At 45.3% G+C, this 7,508-nt stretch overlaps 1 long non-coding RNA gene across 1 annotated transcript; it reads right to left on the bottom strand.

Moving 5' to 3' along the window:
- Nucleotides 1-1,332: 1,332 nt before the first annotated feature.
- On the bottom strand, nucleotides 1,333-7,241 carry LOC111819908 (uncharacterized). The gene is made up of 3 exons (XR_002823464.1): nucleotides 7,151-7,241; nucleotides 4,440-4,601; nucleotides 1,333-1,467 (listed from the first exon to the last, which is right to left on the bottom strand). It is a non-coding gene; the product is annotated as an uncharacterized LOC111819908 (long non-coding RNA).
- Nucleotides 7,242-7,508: the final 267 nt, after the last annotated feature.

Below are 7,508 nucleotides of genomic sequence, written 5' to 3'. Positions count from 1 at the left end.
TCTAAGGAGCATTCTGGTTGTACTTCTTCCAAGACAGATTTGTTAGTTCTTTCGGCAATCCATGGTGTATTCATATTCTTCACCAACACTACAGTTCAAAGGCATCAATTCTTCTTTGCTCTTCCTTATTCATCGTTCAGGTTTCGTATGCATATGAGGCGATTGAAAACACCATAGTCTGGGTAAGGCGCACCTTAGTCTTCAAGATGACATCTTTGCTTTTTAACACTTTAATGAGGTCTTTTGCAGCAGATTTTGCCTAATACAACGCATCCTTTGATTTCTTGACTTCTGCTTCCATGGGTGTTGATTGTGGATCCAATTAAAATGAAATCCTTGACAACTTGAATCTTTTCTCCTTTTATCATGAAGTTGCTTATTGGTCCATTTGTGAGGCACACAGCAGATACTAAAGTTTTGGTTGAATCAATGAATAAATGGATACTATGCTTACTATAGAAACCCTGGCGGCATAATGGTTAGGAGAGCCACTGCTAAACAAAAGGTCGGCAGTTCTAATTCACCAGCTCCTTGGAAACCCTATGGGGCGGTTCTACTCTGTCCTGTAGGGTTGCTATGAGTTGGAATCAACTTGAGGACACAGGAGTTTTGTTTTGTTTTTTTTTTGTGGGGGGAGAGGGGGTTTATGTTTACTATGATAAAGGTAGGTTTGGGGCTTGTAATAAGATTCTTACCTAAGCCCAGATGACATCTGACCCTAATTGCTTTTCACATGAAGGAGTTCTTGCCCTCCTCAGTTATGTTCATAGTCACTGAATTCTGTCCCTGCCACCAGAGATGCTCAATATGCAGATGGCTTTTTTTTTTTTTTTGCTTTCTGGACGACTAGCTTGCACTGATGTAAATTCTAGTCTCTTTATGTCATTTCCAAAGGATAGGGGAAGACCTTAGGATGGTTTTTCAGAAGGAGATGAAGAAATCAAGCTGTTTCTTCTCAGCCCTCTGTCCCATCAGATTTGGGTTGTATCCAACACCACCTAGCTGGGTCACAAGCTTCAAGCTTCCTCTGCCAAGAGCAAAAGCTAGCTATGCAACAGACTAAATTGGAAACTCAGCTTAGAAGGCTCGAGGCGCAACATAAATGCATCTGAGAGCCTGCACAAGTGCAGAATTATTTGCAGCTAGGCCCTGGCTCTCCAAGCTGGCACACGAACAAACAGCTCCTCCTCCCCTGGGCACAGGAAACTTTACAGAGGAGAAAACAGAGCATGTAAATGATAAGTCCCCAGATCTGAGAGATTCATGTTGGGGAATCCATACCTGCCATTCCAATGATGAACAGAAACAAGGAGGAGGAGGTGGTGTGTTTCTGTATCTCTGTGGACCAGTTGGTGAGAGTCAGGAAGCACTCGCTGGGCTGGTTGCAGGCAACTGGGGAGAAGTTGTATCTACGTTTGTAATCATTAGTCTTTTTCCAACGTCACGTGACTTGACTATCTGTGGAATCTGAGTAGGAGAGGAGATGAGGAAGGAGAGGAAAATGTTAGGAAAACTTGTGGTTGTTACACACTGCTTCAAAGAGACTGTATGTTATTTGAGCAAAATTTACTTCAGATTAAGTCCAACCCTCCTTTTCCACCCACTCCTCCTGAGAAGTTTCCAAATGTTACCCAGCACTGCTGACCTATTAGCATGATTCTTTAAGGTTTGATTTTAGTCTTCACAGAGAAAGGAGATGTTCTTCTCCAAGTAACGTCTTTAAATTTGGAAGAATTTCTGACCCAGAAATTTATTTTCCACAAGAAAAGAAAGAAGAGAAGCAACCCTCAAAGGGCCTGGAGAGCATATTTGGAGATGTTGTTAGGACAAGGCAGATATCCACTTCCCTTCCATTGAAGAGCAGTCCTCTCAGAGGGAGGGTACGGCCTGAGGCGGACTCACTGGAGTGTTGAAAGAGGGAGGGAGCACACATCTGAGAGGGCATATTCCCCATGAGACAAATTGGGGTGACTGATGTCACCATTGGAGTATGTCAACACTATCTCAGTTTTGTCTTTACAATCTGCAAAGCATCTCTGCACAATTCCTTTCCTGTCTCCTTCACACAGCTGAGAGGGGGGCCAGCTTCCTCCTCTCTGCCTCCAGAGCATGGAGTTTGTCTTAGTTACCTAGTGCTGCCATAACAGAAATACCACAAGGGAGTGGCTTTAAAGAACAGATACTTATTTTCTCTCAATCTTGGAGGTTAAAAGTCTAAATCAGGGTCTGGGCCAGTTGATTCCTTCTGGGGGTGGGGGGTCTCTGCTGGCTTCTAGTGACTGCTTGCCATCCATGGCGTTCATTCCTTTGCTACATTTAGATGCATCTGTGACTTCTTCCCGTGTGTGTGTGTGTGTGTGTGTGTGTGTGTGTGTGTGTGTATGTATGTATTTTCACCCCTAGTTTCCGGAGGGAGATCTATAAATAAGGGCCAGTGGACGAGAAACCCAAGGCCCACTGTATCTTTGGGCAGCTCTGATAGACTGCAAACGTCAGCAGGGCCTCTTCCTCTCGCAAACTTAACCCAAGCCTGACTCTCAACCAGGAATGAACTTTGAGAGAAGAGCTCATTCCTATGAGGGGAAGAGGAAGGAGGGAACAAGAGGCTGAGCTCCAGCCTGGCAGGCTCTGCCTTTCTCTCAAAGCAGCCAAAAGGAGGCAGGAGAGCACAGTGTGAGAAGCAAGCAGAACAGGCTGTGCTCACAGCTTCAGTGGCAGAAAAACAGCAAGAATCAGGCTGACCTTCCCTAAGGCAACATTTAAAGTGCAGTGCCCCACTCTTGGGCATATGGAGCCCAATCAGTCCCTGGAATCTGCTTCATCCTCTCCAGGAAGAATGTGTAGGTAATACAGAGGCATAACTAAGGGATGGCAGATAAGGCATACGCCCTGGGTGTCACTTGAGTAAGGAGGGGCGCTAATGAGTAGTTTCTATTGGCCATTGCAGTTTCTATTGCCAGGTGTGAGAGAACGTTCAGCAACTTAGAACTAATTGCCATAGGTGCTATTTTCTGTAGATAGGCCCCTGTAGGTAAGGGGGTGGAGAAGTGGGCTTCCTGTCTTCTCTGTTGGTGTATCTGCCCTCTCCCTGACTGGCCTGTGAGCTGTCTGATGACGGACACCCAGTACATCACCTGTCCTAACTCAATGTGGGGTGGAATAGGCTCTGGAGAGATTTGTTGCTATAAGAGGAAATGAGGACTTAGACGTATCAAGCGACTTGCTCAAATTCCTGGCTTGTTGGTGGCAATGCTAGGACTTGAACTCCAGTTTTTAAATTCTGTGTGATTTCTTTTAGGTCCCTGGGTGTCACAAACAGTTACTACTAACTGAAAGGTTGATGGTTCTAACTCACCCAGGAGCACTGCGGAAGAAAAGCCTGGTGATCTGCTTCTGTAAAGATTGTTGTTGTTGTTAGTTGTTGTGGAGTCGATTCTGACTCATGGTGATTCTATGTGTTAGAGTAGAATTGATTCGTAAGTTTTTCTTGGCTGTAATCTTAAGGGAAGCAGATGGCCAGGCCTATCTTCTGAGCTACCTCTGGGTGAGTTCAAACTGCCAACCTTTAGTTAGCAGTCCAGCGCAAACCATTTGGGCCACCTAGGGAGCCCAAAAAAACCCTATGAGCACAGTTCTACTCTATAGTACATGGGGTCACTGTGAGTTGGAATTGACTCCACAGCAACAAGTTTGTTGTTTTTGTGTTATGTGTGTGTGTGTGACTTCCTTTCTGTCATGTTGCTCTGCCATATTGTTACCAAACCCTAGAAGGTGGGTCCTTGTCTGGCGTGCTCAGACTTGCCAATTATCTGGACACCGGTCTTTGACAAAGAGAAAGTAACTTTGTTGCAATGCGCAGAGCAAGGAGCTAGGAGGAAGTTCCTCAAATCCGACTCCCTGAGCTACAGGGAAGCAGGGCTTTATATGTGATTTGGGCAGCAAGATGGCGGCCTGGCAGGCATACTGGGGAGGGAAGATTCTAGAAGGCGGTCAGGAAACAGGAAGTGACGTGATTCTTGTCGGATCTCTCACTAGGGATACAGTCCGAGTGATGATTTTCCTTCTGATTTGTTCCTCCTGTTGCTGTGCCCTCTGTTGAGGTTAATTATCGGTCAAGCCTGGCCCTTCTGCACGTGTGGGGTGGGCTAAATCTGGCTTGGGCTAGTTTAAGGACTAATGGAAATTTACTGGTATTTGTAGGGTCAAGTTACAATATGACATCTCTCTAGTGCAGACATTTGTCACCTGAGCTTCATGAGTCCAGTGAACCTCTTAGAGTTGAGTGCAAACTTTTGGGTGGATGCCTGTTCTAGAAAGAGGCACCATGGTATTCAATAGATTTATAGAGGGGTTTGTGCCCTAAAAAAGAGCATTCAGGAACACGCAGCACCATCAACTCTAAATAACATGCTCAGCGCCTGGCAGGTGCGGGCACTCACTTTGTGTCAATCTCCTTCGCCTTTCCTGAGAGTGACTCAGCAAACAGGTAGCGTTCCGACCACCTCCACTGCTCACATCGCCCTCATCTTCGGGGCATGTCTTGCTTGTAATTTCAAATTAGAAAGAGAATTGGCTCACCAAGGAGTGGGTTTCTCCCTAACCTGAAAAAAATAAAGGAAATCACTTTTCAGCCCCAAATACCTCTGTCAAGTGCAAACAACATGGGAACACCATGAAGACACACAGATGGACACACAGATGCTTCCAGATGCTAACGTACACTAATAACAAGGTTATTTTGGAGGATCGAAACCTCGAAATAGTCAGATTAAAGGCTCCAGTACATCACTAAAGCTGAGCTGCAGAAACAAACAAAAGAACTAGCAATGTTAGAATTATGCCCAACAGGAGTTTTTTTTTCCCCCCCCAATTTTTTCTACTGTTTTTGGTGGCGATCAGGGAAGGGGGTTGGAGGTACTGGGGTAGGGAGGGAGACTTTCAATGATGTAGTAACTTTTTTATATTATTACTTGGAACCTGTGTTAGTCAGGATAGGGTTGATTCAACTGTAATGAGTCATCCCAATATCTCAGGGGCCTAAAGCCATAAGCCTTTATTGTCGCTCATACTGCATGTCCGCCCCAGGTTGACAGGGGCCTCTGCTTAGCATAATTACTAAAGGACCCAGGCAGATGGAGGTGCCATAATTTTATGACACCACTGGCTTAACACAAAGTTTCAGAGGTGACTGGGCAAGGGCAGCCCAGAAGTGACACTCGTCATTTCTACTCATATTCCATTGGCAACAGCAAGTTACATGGGAAGAGAGATACACACTCCTCCTGGAACCCGCGAGTGAGCCCTTGGGTGATTTTAATCCCCGAATCCTCTCTCAGGCATCCTATTCCTGAAACGAGTTTAGAACAAATCACGTGGGACAGAAAGAAAAACAAATGTTTCAGTGTCTCAGTTAAATCACTAGTTTGTATGTGACCTGGAATTGAATAACTATATTTATAGCAGAGTTAAAAATGCCTCTACAAAGGACTCAAATACAAGACCCGTGGAAAGAATATGTTTCTTTGGGAAAAATTTATCAACACAGGTATCTTGAACTATCAGGAATATAACATATGAAAAGCCCACTGGCAACAGCTCATCTAAAGTAGTTGCTTGTTGCTGTCGTTGTTCGGTGCCATCAGGTGGGTTCTCACTCATAGCCACCCTACGGGACAGAGTACAACTGCCCCATAGAGTTTCCAAGGAGTGGCTGGTGGATTTGAACTGAATAAAAAATTAAAAATGTTCATGCTATAGTTGTCTCAGGAGAATGTATGTCCACATAATCCACAGTGCAGAATTCCTGAAGAATTTTTTTTGGTGTGAAGGAATTGCTTTAGGTCTGAAGTGTAGTTATTCTGTTAAATGGATTACTTTAACACGTGGGTCACTTTTCCAAATCGGTGAGCCCCTTTAAATCTTCAGGGGGCTCACTAAACACAGCCGGGGCAAAGGTCATGCTACCACTGTCACAATGCACTATAAAAGGCAGATGATAACAAGTCAGCAATAAAAACTATTTATTTTGAGCCTACATGACTAGTACAGTTCTTATCATTTCAGCTGTACTAACTCATTTATTCTTGACAACAACCCCGTGATGCAGTTATTCTTATCTTCATTGCACAGACGAAGAAACAGAATCCTTGAAATCTGTGTCCAAGATCACATAGCTGATGAGGGATTGAGCCAGCAATAAAACCCAGCCTAGCTGGTGACAAAGCTCTATGTTGTCACTTAGTCCCAGCATGGTGTGTCAAGGTTGCGCATGAACACAGAAAACAACAAGCATCAAAGCAGGGGGCCTAACCAAGGACTAGCCCAATGTGGCTGGATCAGCCAGGCAGGTGTTAAAGCTGAAGTGCCAGAACACATGCATTAGTCTGATGGAGGGCTTGGTGAGGAGGGCAGCAATATCAACCACACAATAAGGAATGGAGGGTGCATAGATAAGATAAAGGACAAGCTCAAGCTCAAGGCAAAGACTCAGTGAATCTATGTTTTTGTTTGATTGATTCTTTGCTGGAGAGGTTCTACCCTCCACAGCTACACCATGAGTTAGCCCTTGCAGCGCTCTTTGATGGCAGTTCCAGACCAGGTGCCCATTCTAGGGGGCTGTGAAATTCCACTCTTCACGCTTGCAGGCTCAAATGGACAGCACTGTGGATGGACAAGATCTGCAGATAGTGTGTCCTGATCATGGCTAGGGTGTGAGTCTACTGGCAATAGAACAACCAGTGGATCTGGGTCTTATGTGGCATTTACCAGTTATACCATGACTCTCAGCTGATAGCTGAGTTTTGTGTGGGCAGTCCAAGTCAGCCTGGGAAGGGGTGAGGCCAAGAGAACTCACACTCACGTCAACTACCACACCCACTCCATCCCCACATCAACCTCCACCCCACACATATTCCATCCCTACACCAATCTCCACCCTACACATACTTCATCCCCACACCAACCTCAGCCCTGCACATACACCATCCCCCACTCACCTCCACTGTCACACTCACTCCATCCCCACACCTACCCCCACTCCCAAACCCACTCTATCCCACATTAACCTCTATTCCTCTATCCACTCCATTCCCACACCCTCTCATTCCCCTACTCACTGCACCCCCACCCCGGACTCCATTCCCACACTCACTGGGTTTGAGCTCAGAGCTGAGTCCAGGGCCCGCAGGTAGAAGGTGAACATTTGTTCCTTTTTTGGACATCTGCCTTGTCCTTGCCTCTGCCTTGTCCTTCCCTCTGCCTTCTCCTCCACCTGAACGATGTGTCAAGCACTGCACATCCAATTTTCATTTCATCCTCACAAAAATCCTGTGAAGTGGACATGACCATGCACACATGTAAGTAAGTATGAAAAAGAGGTTAGAAACTTTTAAACTCTAGGTTGTAGCTAGGATGGAAATAATATGAGGAATTTAAATACAAATCAGTATTTCTTCTCACAGCACAAATGGACTTCATTCTGTTAGTATAGTTTATGATCTGGAAGTATT

The sequence above is a fragment of the Trichechus manatus genome, unplaced genomic scaffold (assembly GCF_000243295.1).
Source record: "Trichechus manatus latirostris isolate Lorelei unplaced genomic scaffold, TriManLat1.0 scaffold00021, whole genome shotgun sequence".
Lineage (NCBI taxonomy): Eukaryota > Metazoa > Chordata > Mammalia > Sirenia > Trichechidae > Trichechus > Trichechus manatus.
Note: the sequence above shows the minus strand (reverse complement) of the source record. Positions and strands in the feature narration are given on the sequence as shown.